Here is an 11,060-nt window from a genome sequence, read left to right as displayed (position 1 = left end):
TCCACGTGTCCAGTTCAATGTCTGCAAGCTTGCCCCTCTCTTTTTTACACCCGCCCCCCCCACCCCCCCCCAACCTATCTATGAAAAGACAACATGATATCTTTGCAAAGTCGCTGGGGGATATGGGGCTCTGCTAAAACGCCTCTCTTAAATCTTGCTTTGCAGGTCGAGTCACTTCGTCACTCTCTCAACCAGACCGGGGGCTACGGAGAAGGACTGGGTGTGAATCAGATGTACAGTCCACGGGATGTGAGGGTAGGTCAGTTGCTGCCCTGCCTTGAGTGGGGAGATGGGTGGGGGCAGGGAGAGACCTCATTATACAAAACTATAAGGACCTTGAAGTGTGCTGTCTTTTTTTTTTGTTTTTTGACAACTTCCCTCAATATTAATGAGCGCTCAGCACATGACTCCCCACAAGGGCCTTTTACTAACCTGTCCAGCACTCGAGGACTGTACGTCACAGATCCCAGTCACCTGATCAAGTACTATGGCAGATCCTTGGCATGCTCATGGCGAATCCGAGTTGGTGTGTTTTTTTTGGTGGTAGGGGGTTCAATGGTAGGGGTTCATCAATGTGTGATTGGGAAAGTGTTACTTAAAGTAATGGTGACACGTTCAGGAACACTGCACCCCTTACGTTAGACTTTTAAATGATGAGTGGCCTGATCGATTTGTTTGTCAAAAGGATTCTGATAGGGCTGAGGAGAAACTATTCCCTAGTGAGGGTTCCAGACGAGGGCACAGGGGGGGGGGGTGTGGTGTTGGGGTCTCTTTGTGACTCTGCTGACTTGTGTTTGCTGTTTTTTTGAAGGGCCCCTTCATCTCCCTTTGGCTAGAGACCTTGAGGCCACTGCAGGCTTAAGGCCAGCTCTAGCTCTTCTTGGACCTGCCCTTCCCATTCTCCATCAGTGCGTCATGGGGTAGATCTTCAGCGTGCTGGCTGGGCGTGAGGCCGGCGTTGGGGATCAGCTGCCTATTATTACCCCTGGTTTCCGTTTCCATTAGAATTGATGGGGCTGTCTGGAGTCGTTATGGGGGTTGCTGGGGTGGGGGGGGGGGGGGGGGGGGGTGGGTGGGGGGAGGGTTTTTAGGAAGGGCTGGAAAGGAGGAAGCTGCTTGGGGGAGAGGGCAGTGACTTTCAGGGATCTATCTTGGCAAGTGGTAGAATGGGTAGAGGCACAGTAGCATCTACCCTGTCAAGCCCCCTCAGAATCTTGTATATTTCAATGAGATCATTTTCTCATTTTTCTAAACTCCAATGAGTATAGGCCCAACCTGCTCAACCTTTACTCATAAGGCAATCTCCCTTCATCCCAGGAATCAGCATCTAGTGAACTTTCTCTGAACTGCCAATGCAAAATTCCCCTTTAAATAAGGAGACCAAATTGTACGCCGTACTCTAGGTGCAGTCTCACCAATGCCCTGTACAGTAGTTCGAGATTTCCCTACTTTTATGCTTCACCTCCCTTGCAATAAAGGCCAATATTTCATTTGCCTTCCTAGTTACTTGCTTTACTGCATGCTAACTTTTTAATTCTGTCTTTTTAGCATTTTTGCCCACTCTAACCCTATTTGCTGGTGCACCCTTATGTTTGTACACTCTGTGCCTTCCTGTTGCAGCTGGTTATCATTACCCTGCACAATTGCCTTGTCCTTTCTCATTAACTTTCTACATCTCCCCTCTCATGAACCCCCACCCCGGACTATTTAGTTTAAAGCCCCCTCTACAGTCCTAGTTATACAATTCTCCAGGACGCTGCTCCCAGCATAGTTCAAGTGATGCCAGTCCCAATGGTACAATGTCCTCTTTCCCCAGTACTGGTGCCACTGCCCCATGAATTGAAACCCATTTCTCCCACACCAATCTCCGAACCACGCATTTAACTCTCTAATCTTATTTACCCTATGCCAATTTACTTGTGGTTCAGGTAGTAATCCAGAGATTATTAGCTTTACGGTTCTGTTTTTTAGTTAAGCCCCTGCCCTTAGCAGAACCTCTTTCTAAGTCCTATCTATGTCGCTGGTACCTATGTGGACCACAACAACTGGACTTCTCCTCCCACTCCAAGTTCCTGTCCAGCCCCGAGGGGATGTCCTTAACCCTGACACTGGGCAGGCAACACAGCCTTTGGGACTCACGCTTTTGGCTGCAGAGAACAGTATCTCTTCCCCACCCCCCACCCCCCTGAACTATACTGTCCCCTACAACTGTTACATTCCTTTTTACTCCCCCACTTGAATGGCCCCCTGCACCATGGTGCTGTGGTCAGTGTGCTCACCGTCCCGGCAGTTCCTGCTCTCGTCCACACAAAGCTGTAAGAACCTCGAACCTGTTGGACAAGTGCAAGGGCTGAGGGCCCTCCATTGCTACCCTTCTGGATCCCCAGACCTGCCTCCCTCGCAGTCACACCCTCCTGTCCCTGACCACAGACCAGATATGAAGTACCTAGCCTAAGGCATGCGACAGCTTCCTAGAACAAAGTGTCCAGGTAACTTTCTCCCTCCCTGATGCATCGTAGTGTCCGACGCTGGGACTCCAGCTCCTCAACCCTGAGCCGCAGTTCCCCGAGCGGCAGACACTTACTGCAGATGTGGTTGCCGCGGATCAAGCTGGTGTCCACCATCTCCCACATGCTACAGCTGCAACTCGGAAAGAGATACTTCAGGTCATCCCAAGGTGCTTCGTCCCCCGATGAAGTACTCTAAAAGTGTTGTCGCTGTTGCAATGTGGGAAGGATGGTCGTTTTGTGCACAGCAAGACTCCACAAACAACTACACACTGGACAAGCAGATAATCCAATAGCCATAGGAAGAGCAGATCTTGATCTTGCTACGGTACACTGGGCACAAGAACCAAAGATGTAGAGTACAAATAATTAAAAGAGGCTTGAACACCGTCTTATTCAAGCGGAGAGTGATGAATTGCAGGCCGGTGGGGATTTCTATTAGCAGGCTTACGCAATAAGGTGCCAATTCATGCAAGGCTTTGCTGCAGGAATATGCTGGTAGTTAAATGGACCGTGTTCGACGGAGGTTGCAGTATCATTTTGAACGGGGCTTCTCCGCCTGGGCAGAGAGAACAGCACGTAGTTCCTGTACCTTTTTTCAAAAAAAAACGATTCAATAGTCCAGAATCTGCAATGAATGGAAATCCAGAATCAAAAATTTAATTCCACTGGTTGGGGAGTCTCTAACCAAAGGGCCCACTTTATATATCCTCAGCGTAACAGGGTAGTGGGTCGCTTTTGGGAAAACAAGCATTTGAGAGGGTCGGAGAATGAGACCGATTGATTAGCTCCTTCAGCGGGTCAGCCCGGCTGCGATGGGCGGAATGGCCTCTGTCGGCGCTGTCAAATTGTATGATTCGATGAGAAAATGAAGGACTGGGCACGTGCGTTCTGTGAGGAATCGGGTCTCTTTAAGCCACAGGGATATGTTGAGGGCATCTTAGCCTCTGGCTGGGCTGATGGAACGGGCAATGGTCCTGGGTTGTTGGGCCTGGGCACATGTGTACGCTCAGACGCAGGGTTCTTGTGGGTTGTGTCGATCAAACCTGATTGATTGAGACTGAATTGTTTGGCGTTAGGATGCGATCATTTCACGATTTAAAAAGAGACGCCCGTCTCCTTAATCACTTCCTAGCTGAAGTGGCGCGTGTGGAGCTGCGCTGTCTTGCTTTTGGACAAGGCAGGCAACTTTTCCCATGTTGAGATGTTTGCACTTTCTTCTTTCAAAAATAAGGCCAGAATCGACCTGGGCTGCATCGGCTGTGGCTCAGTTAGTAGCGCTCCTGCCTCCTGAGTCAGAAGATTGTGGGTTCAAGTCCCACTCCAGAGACGTGAGCACTGAATCTAGGCGAACACTTGAATGCAGTACAGAGGTACCGTCTTTTGAATGAGACATTAGACTGGGGCTCAGTCTGCCCTCTCGGGCGGGTGCAAAAAGATTCCCCGGCGTGATTTCAAAGAAGAGAACGGGAGTTCTCTCCGGTGGCCTGGCCAATATTTATCCCCTGACTAACGTCAGGCTGAATAGTTGTTATCACATTGCTGTTTGTTGGAGCTTGCTGTGCGCAAATTGGCTGCCGCGTTAACTACATTATAAGCTTGGCAAACCAATTCTAAACCGCTCTCTTTTCCTTCGTGCCCTCTTAGGCTAATGGAGGTTGGCAAGATGCAGCCACCCCGTCTTCTGTGACATCGCCAACAGAAGGACCCGGAAGCGTACACTCGGATACCTCCAACTGATCTCCTAGCAACAGAACCATTCCCTGATCCAATGGGTTTTCTCCAGAGTTGACCAATAAGAAAGAAGAAGAAAAAAAGAGACGAGGATTACAAAAAAAGGGGGGGTGATGTTGATACTAACTAATCACCTTATGTTTTACTGTAAAACCTTTGGCTTCAGTGTGGTGATTAAAGGAAAGGCTGCTATTTTATACTAAAAAAAACCCCCCCAAAATGTCACAAACTTCTGTGCGAGGCTTTGAGTTGCGCCGTTTCCATGGTAACAGTGCCTGCTCATGCCTGCAATCTGTACTGCCACGCATTCTGGCCTGAATTCAGATGCTTGCAGTACCTGGGCAGCCGAGTACGTCCAACATAAGAAAGGCCCCTCGCGGCAGAAAAGATGTTGTCTACAGTGCGGGGAGTGGAGCCTCAACAGTCCAGCAGTGGCCGGTTGCCATAGAACCAGCACAGGAGGCAGGTGGGGTGTCAGGAGGCCGGGAGAGGGGGTTGCTAGGTAACCTCGAGAGAACATTCTGTGTAAAAAGTGCACACGCGTGCGTACTTTAATCTTTCTTCCTGATTCTTCACATTTTTACTTATCTGTTTTTGGAGGGGTATTGTGTTTAGAAACACTTTGATGTCTGTAGGGCAGGAGGTGGGGGCGGTGATTGTGGTGGAAGCAACATCTTTAATCCAATGAAGAAAGACCAGTCTAGACAAATTCTAATCTGGACAGTTACTGCGCTGTTAACTGCTTTACTCCTCTATTTGGAAAGATATGATTATGGTGCAATTAACATTAAGATAAGTTTGCACTGTGAATTGGATAAGGGAAAGGAAATCTCTATCTCTATATATCTCTCTCTCTCATTTCTCTCTCTCTTTTCCTTTCTCCTGCTGTCTCTTTTCTCGCTTTGTCACTTTTTTTATCTCCTTTCCACCACCCCCTCCCACACTTTCTTTATCTCTTTTATCCCATTCTCTTTTGTCCTTTCCTCCTCTCTTCCCTTTTCCTCCTCTCATTTTCTCCTTTCGGTCTGCCGATCACCTTTTGTATTCAAGCAACTTGCCCTATAAAACTTGGATATTGTTGTTGCTTTTATAAGCTTTATAAAGGTCAGACTATGCTTTGTAGGTTATACAAGAGTGTCTCTTCACAAACTAAGAGCTCCTACACTATAGTTTCATTTGGGAGTGATTTTTTTTTTTAAGTTGAGGATATCCTGTGTAACATTTTACTTTTGAATTTTTTTTACATATATATGTATATACATAAAGTGGAAATTGCATTTGTGTATTTTTGAAGGTAATGAGATTGTAAAATCTCTACAGTTTTGGAATTTTTTTGGGGTGTGGGGTAAACTCGTGTGACCTCTCAGTTCGGACTTCAGACCTTTTGACTGCCGCCTAGAATGATGGATTGAAACACGCATACTGTTTTTGACTGTCTCTCACTGTCTCTCTCTGTCTCTCTCTGTCTCTCACTGTCTCTCACTGTCTCTCACTGTCTCTCACTGTCTCTCACTGTCTCTCACTGTCTCTCACTGTCTCTCACTGTCTCTCACTGTCTCTCTCTGTCTCTCTCTGTCTCTCACTGTCTCTCTCTGTCTCTCTCTCTGTCTCTCTCTCTGTCTCTCTCTCTGTCTCTCTCTCTGTCTCTCTCTCTGTCTCTCTCTCTGTCTCTCTCTCTGTCTCTCTCTCTGTCTCTCTCTCTGTCTCTCTCTCTCTGTCTCTCTCTCTCTCTCTCTCTCTCTCTTGTCTCTCTCTCTCTCTGTCTCTCTCTCTCTCTGTCTCTCTCTCTCTCTGTCTCTCTCTCTCTCTGTCTCTCTCTCTCTCTGTCTCTCTCTCTCTCTCTGTCTCTCTCTCTCTCTGTCTCTCTCTCTCTCTCTCTCTCTCTCTCTCTCTCTGTCTCTCTCTGTCTCTGTCTCTGTCTCTCTCTGTCTCTGTCTCTGTCTCTCTCTGTCTCTCTCTGTCTCTCTCTGTCTCTCTCTGTCTCTCTCTGTCTCTCTCTGTCTCTCTCTGTCTCTCTCTGTCTCTGTCTCTCTGTCTCTCTCTGTCTCTGTCTCTCTGTCTCTCTCTCTCTGTCTCTCTCTCTCTGTCTCTCTCTCTCTGTCTGTCTCTCTCTCTGTCTCTCTCTCTCTCTGTCTGTCTCTCTCTCTGTCTCTCTCTCTCTCTCTGTCTCTCTCTCTCTCTGTCTCTCTTCACCTCCCCCCCCCCCCCCCCCAAACAGTTGGAAAACCCCTGACTAAAATGCAGATGGAGTCTCTTGCCTCAGTTCCTCAGCAGTGTGAACCCATAAGCACAAAACTGCCCAACTTCGAGACTATTAGCCTCATCAGTCTCACCCCGCGAGACTACAAGTGTGGCTCACACTGGTATTGGGCAAGGGCTGTTGTTAAAAGAGCGATGCTCTTGTTTTCTGACCTCCCATGATAATTAACAGGGCTCCATCCCAGCCGTGTAGGCCAATGAATTGACATCTTGAGGCTGTCTCTTCAGGTTGCTTTTAGGAGGGATGTGCTGCTGGGGTGTCGAGAATGCAAGTGGCGATTGTCCAACTCTTTTTAGCCAGGTCCTACAAGGGGAGAGTATAAGGTTGTCAATCCTCCAGGATTGTGCTGGAGGTATTAAAGATTAATCTCATAGATGCTGTTTGTGGCAACTCTGGAGAAAAATCATAAGGGTGTTTAATAAGTTTATTTTCTATTTAGTTTGACTGTCTGTGTTTTAGTTGTACAGGTATTGGAGACGGGGGTGGGGGGAGGGGGAAAGGTGTTTTTCCTGATAGTCAGGAGTCACCTAATCAGGTAACAATGAGCCTACTCGCCTTCTGTCTGGTGTGGGAAGGTAGCGCACAGTGATAATGGATGTGTCGGGCAACCAGTGGCGGGAGTGAGAGGCGGGGCGGGGTCACATGATGATGCCTCCAGGAATACTTGCCAACCAAAGGTTGGCAACTTTTGATAGTGCCATCACCGTCCGAGACGTTCCACCTTGAACAAAGGTCAAGGTTGGCGAAGCAGTCAATTGGCTTCCCATCTGGCTTGGAGCAACTGTTTGCAGGGTGCGGGAATAGTGCTGGGCTGCCCGACTGGTTGGAGGAGCACAAGATGCCTTTTAGAGCAGCATGCATGTCTGGTAGAATACGAGTCCAGAAGCCTGTAAGAAATGGTCCTTGTTCTTCCCCAGAGAGCAAGGTGAGTGATCAAAGACACGAGGCCAGACTGACGGTGATTTGTGACATTACCTCTCCCGTTTGTCACGATACTGCTTTCAAGTGACCCATAGAGCTGATTGCTAGCCCAGGAAAAGGTGATCTATATCCCCTGCAGCTAAAGGCATTAAATGTCAATGGTTTCTGATCTATCTGTTCTTAAAAGTTTCAAAGCCACAAAGGTGGTGACTGTCTGTCTGCGTTTTTATACATTTGAACGGTAAATCGGAGGGAAGAGTCCTTTTTTTTGTTTCGGTTACGTTTTAAGGTTTGGTCCCACACTGAAGGCGGGGGTTTTACAGTGAGGTTTTTAACACTGCGTTTTAGTTGTGCCAACTTACGCGGCACGTTGTATATACTGTAGAAAGAAGTATTTGTACATGACTAGCCAATCAAAAAAAAATAAACAGCTTTATTACCTCATGCAAGCTCATATAAACCAATAGACTTACTACACGTTCTACCAATTTAGACTGCTCACATACTACCTCTGACAACATTCACACTAGAAAATCTTTTTTTTGTTTTTCCTTTAAAGTGTTATTCAGGTCAGCACAAAATTGCAGTGTAATGATTTTTATCTGAAGGCGCTCAGAAAAATTCTGACAATTTCGACATACTCTGCGATTATGGTGGTAGGCAGAGTTCTTTTTAAAAAGTGTAAATCGAAAACCAATTTTTAATATTTCTGGCTGATTTTCAAATGTTATTTAAAGGGGCACTGTCATCATGGATCTTTGGCCTTAAAGGGGCCATCAAGCATGTGTGACTGAGGGATTGATTTGACCTTTTTGTTTTTACAAAGTGTTCTTGATCTCTTCTGCTTTCGTTCCAGTGAGAGACAAACACTTCTCATTAAACAGTGTGTTCCTGCTCTCCATCTCTGTCTCCCTTCAAAGATGTAGTTCAGGCCCTGTCCTTGAAACTTATGCATAAAATGTTCTCTGACCAAAGTGAAGTTCCTTGGTCCTTCCCTGTTATGGATGGCCCTTACGACTGGTCTCTGCGTACGTAGGTCAAGCTACTCCTGATGACAGTGGCCCCTTTATAGTGGTGGGATGGGAAGGGAGAGGGCGCTGGGGCCAGTGTTCCAGGCCACGAGGGCATCATCCACAGTCTCACCCCGTTGCTGATCTGGGCACAGGCATTTGCAATCAATGGATGAGGAAATGTTGGGGCAGCTTTGTGTCCATGTCCGCAAAGGGGGCTCCTGATGAGTGACGCTCGGGGAAACTGGGGCGCTGAATGAGAAAAATTGGCCTCGTACCTCCATAACTCTCTCAGGAGGCAGAACAGGCAGTTGGCCAAAAGTTGGCGTCTCCATCCCGATTGTCCTTTGCTGAAGTCATGGGTTTGGTGACCAGGTTAGGGTTTGGCACGAATGTTCTCCTCACTGATGCCTTTTTCAAAAGGCGGTGTGCTGTCTTCTGGTCAGATGGAGGACGTTTTTGGTGATTAGCATTTAGAGTTTGGGAAGATGCTAGGAACAAAGAAAACGAAAGCACTTCCCCAGCTCTTTTTGCGAGTGTCACAGATGCATAGTTAGCAAAGACCTGCTGATTAGAGAGCCTTCCCTTCCTGACAACCAAATGAGCTACCACAGTTATGGGAATGTGCAAAAGTAGGAGCCTATTCCTGCACCAAAGATGTTGCTAAACATTGGATGGGAAATTATGTTTTGTTGTTGAGTAATTGGGTGACCCTTTCAAGCAGCCAGCAAAGGCACAATGTGCTGACTGGCTACTTTTAATGCTGTATTATTCTCCATGAATTATCATCTTTTGGTGGGGGGGGAATCTCTTCCCATTCTGGTGCTCGGTCTAGCTAATGCTGCCAAATGGACCCATAAAGAATCAAATGGCCTATAAAACTGCAATACTTTATACTGTAAATAACAAGAAGCAAGAGATTAATGAGGCAACGTTCAGCAGTTGGGGAGGGGTGGTGGGATTTTGTTTTGGTGAGGTGGGGGGGGGGGCGGGTGGAGTTTCTGTTTGCCACTGCAGTTGGGAAGTTTTCATGTAGAATCAGTTCCTAGGATAGCCTGACTGGGTTACCATGGTAACATCGTCCCGTTTCCGCCCACGGGGGACCTGAGCAGTGAAGCAACGGAATGGCATCTTTCTCTTCCCCCACTGCCTCCGCTTTTAAAATGCTTTAGCAACTGCTAGGCCGCTGTCCTGGGGTTTTCAAATCCTGTTCTGCTTTGGCCTTCAGTGAGGACAAGTGTCTCTTCAGGCCGATTGTTGGTTTTAAGTTAGAGCGGGGATTTATTTGAGGAGGAACTACTTCCTGTCCACACCTTCCTGTTGGCAATCGAGTATCCACGTGGAGCCTCCGTTACGTTAAGGCCGGGGCTGGGCTGTAAACTTGCGGCAATGATTTTTTTTCCAACATAAAAGGTTGCACGTGCGATTGCCTGTTAATGTCCTACATCCCCAAAATAAAAATATTGTCTTCACAAGCCCTAGGATTGTGAACCCAAGCTGAGATGGGGTTCGAGGTTCCCTGTGCATCACTGCAATGTGAGCAGTGTTGATGCTCCCCTGTGTGCATGAGATTGGTTAGCAGAGAGGGGGAGGGTCAGGTTTGAAAGTTGCCTCAACCGTAGCCTGTGGCCATTGCTGTCTTGATTTGATTTGAAACTCTTAATCATTTCTGACTTTTATTTTTTTTTTCCCTCCGGTTTTGATGTATTCCTTGTTTGCTTATATGATTGTGCACATTTTTTTTTTTAAAGAAAGGAAAAAATTGGCGAACAGAAAATGGGTTGTGGTTTTAGCTCTCTTAAATTGTTATTTCTATTTCAAATGGTCTTTAGTGGAGAGGTAGAGTGTCCCTTTATTTTTTTGCAGAGTGCAGGCCATTCATGAGCGTGCTGTGGTCGTAAAGCACGCGTCATCAGTGTGTACCCTCGCCTGTCCTTCCCACAGTCCCCTCCCCACCCAGCCATTCTCCTAGTGTCACGTCGGATGAACGACACAGCGAATGTCTGCCAGTCCAGAATCGGTGGGGTTAGGGGAAAGGAAATTGATGAGTGAAATCTGGGCCTACGTTTGAAACCTTGATCTTTTGGGAGCTCTTCAAAGTTCTTTTGGCAAAGAAATCTTGAGCGAGACCTCCAAGTGGCTTAGGTTTGACAAAGCTATTTGCCAAAAGTGTACTTTTTTTTTTCTAAATACAAAAAATGTTTTGAAATGCACACTGCAGGGGACTGCCGAAACCAGAATCTGTCTCTTTAAGCGTTATGCTGCCATTCTGTGCTGCTAAGTAACCATAATTGCTTTCAATAAACTTTATTGTTCCATGCAGTTTTTTTTTGTGTTTTGTTAAAACAATTTTTCTTTTGTTTCAAATGTTGAATTTGCTTTCAAGGCCAGCAAATAGTCAAAATGTTTACATCAGATTGGAGGGTAAAGGTATTGATGATTAAGAGGGGAAATCATTCAGTAGATTTTCAACATGGTTTCTTGTCTCTACTCGCCCCTCTCTCTGCTCTCATCCCCTGTCCCACTCACCCTCTCTCGCCCCTTGCTGTAAGTAGAGGGCAAATTACTGAAATATCAGGCAACGTTGCCCGTTAGCCTGGGGACTTGTGATGTCGCTGGGCTTTTCTG

General features: G+C 46.9%; 1 long non-coding RNA gene across 1 annotated transcript; it reads left to right on the top strand.

The window, feature by feature from the left end:
- The first annotated feature begins 108 nt into the window (after positions 1-108).
- LOC137346176 (uncharacterized) lies at positions 109-10,750 on the top strand. Its single transcript, XR_010968667.1, has 2 exons — positions 109-255; positions 4,155-10,750. It is a non-coding gene; the product is annotated as an uncharacterized lncRNA (long non-coding RNA).
- The last annotated feature ends 310 nt before the right edge of the window (positions 10,751-11,060 follow it).

The sequence above is a fragment of the Heterodontus francisci genome, chromosome 29, assembly GCF_036365525.1.
Source record: "Heterodontus francisci isolate sHetFra1 chromosome 29, sHetFra1.hap1, whole genome shotgun sequence".
NCBI classification, from domain to species: Eukaryota; Metazoa; Chordata; class Chondrichthyes; order Heterodontiformes; family Heterodontidae; genus Heterodontus; species Heterodontus francisci.
The sequence above is the reverse complement of the archived record's forward strand: the minus strand, read 5'-3'. Positions and strand labels throughout refer to the sequence as shown.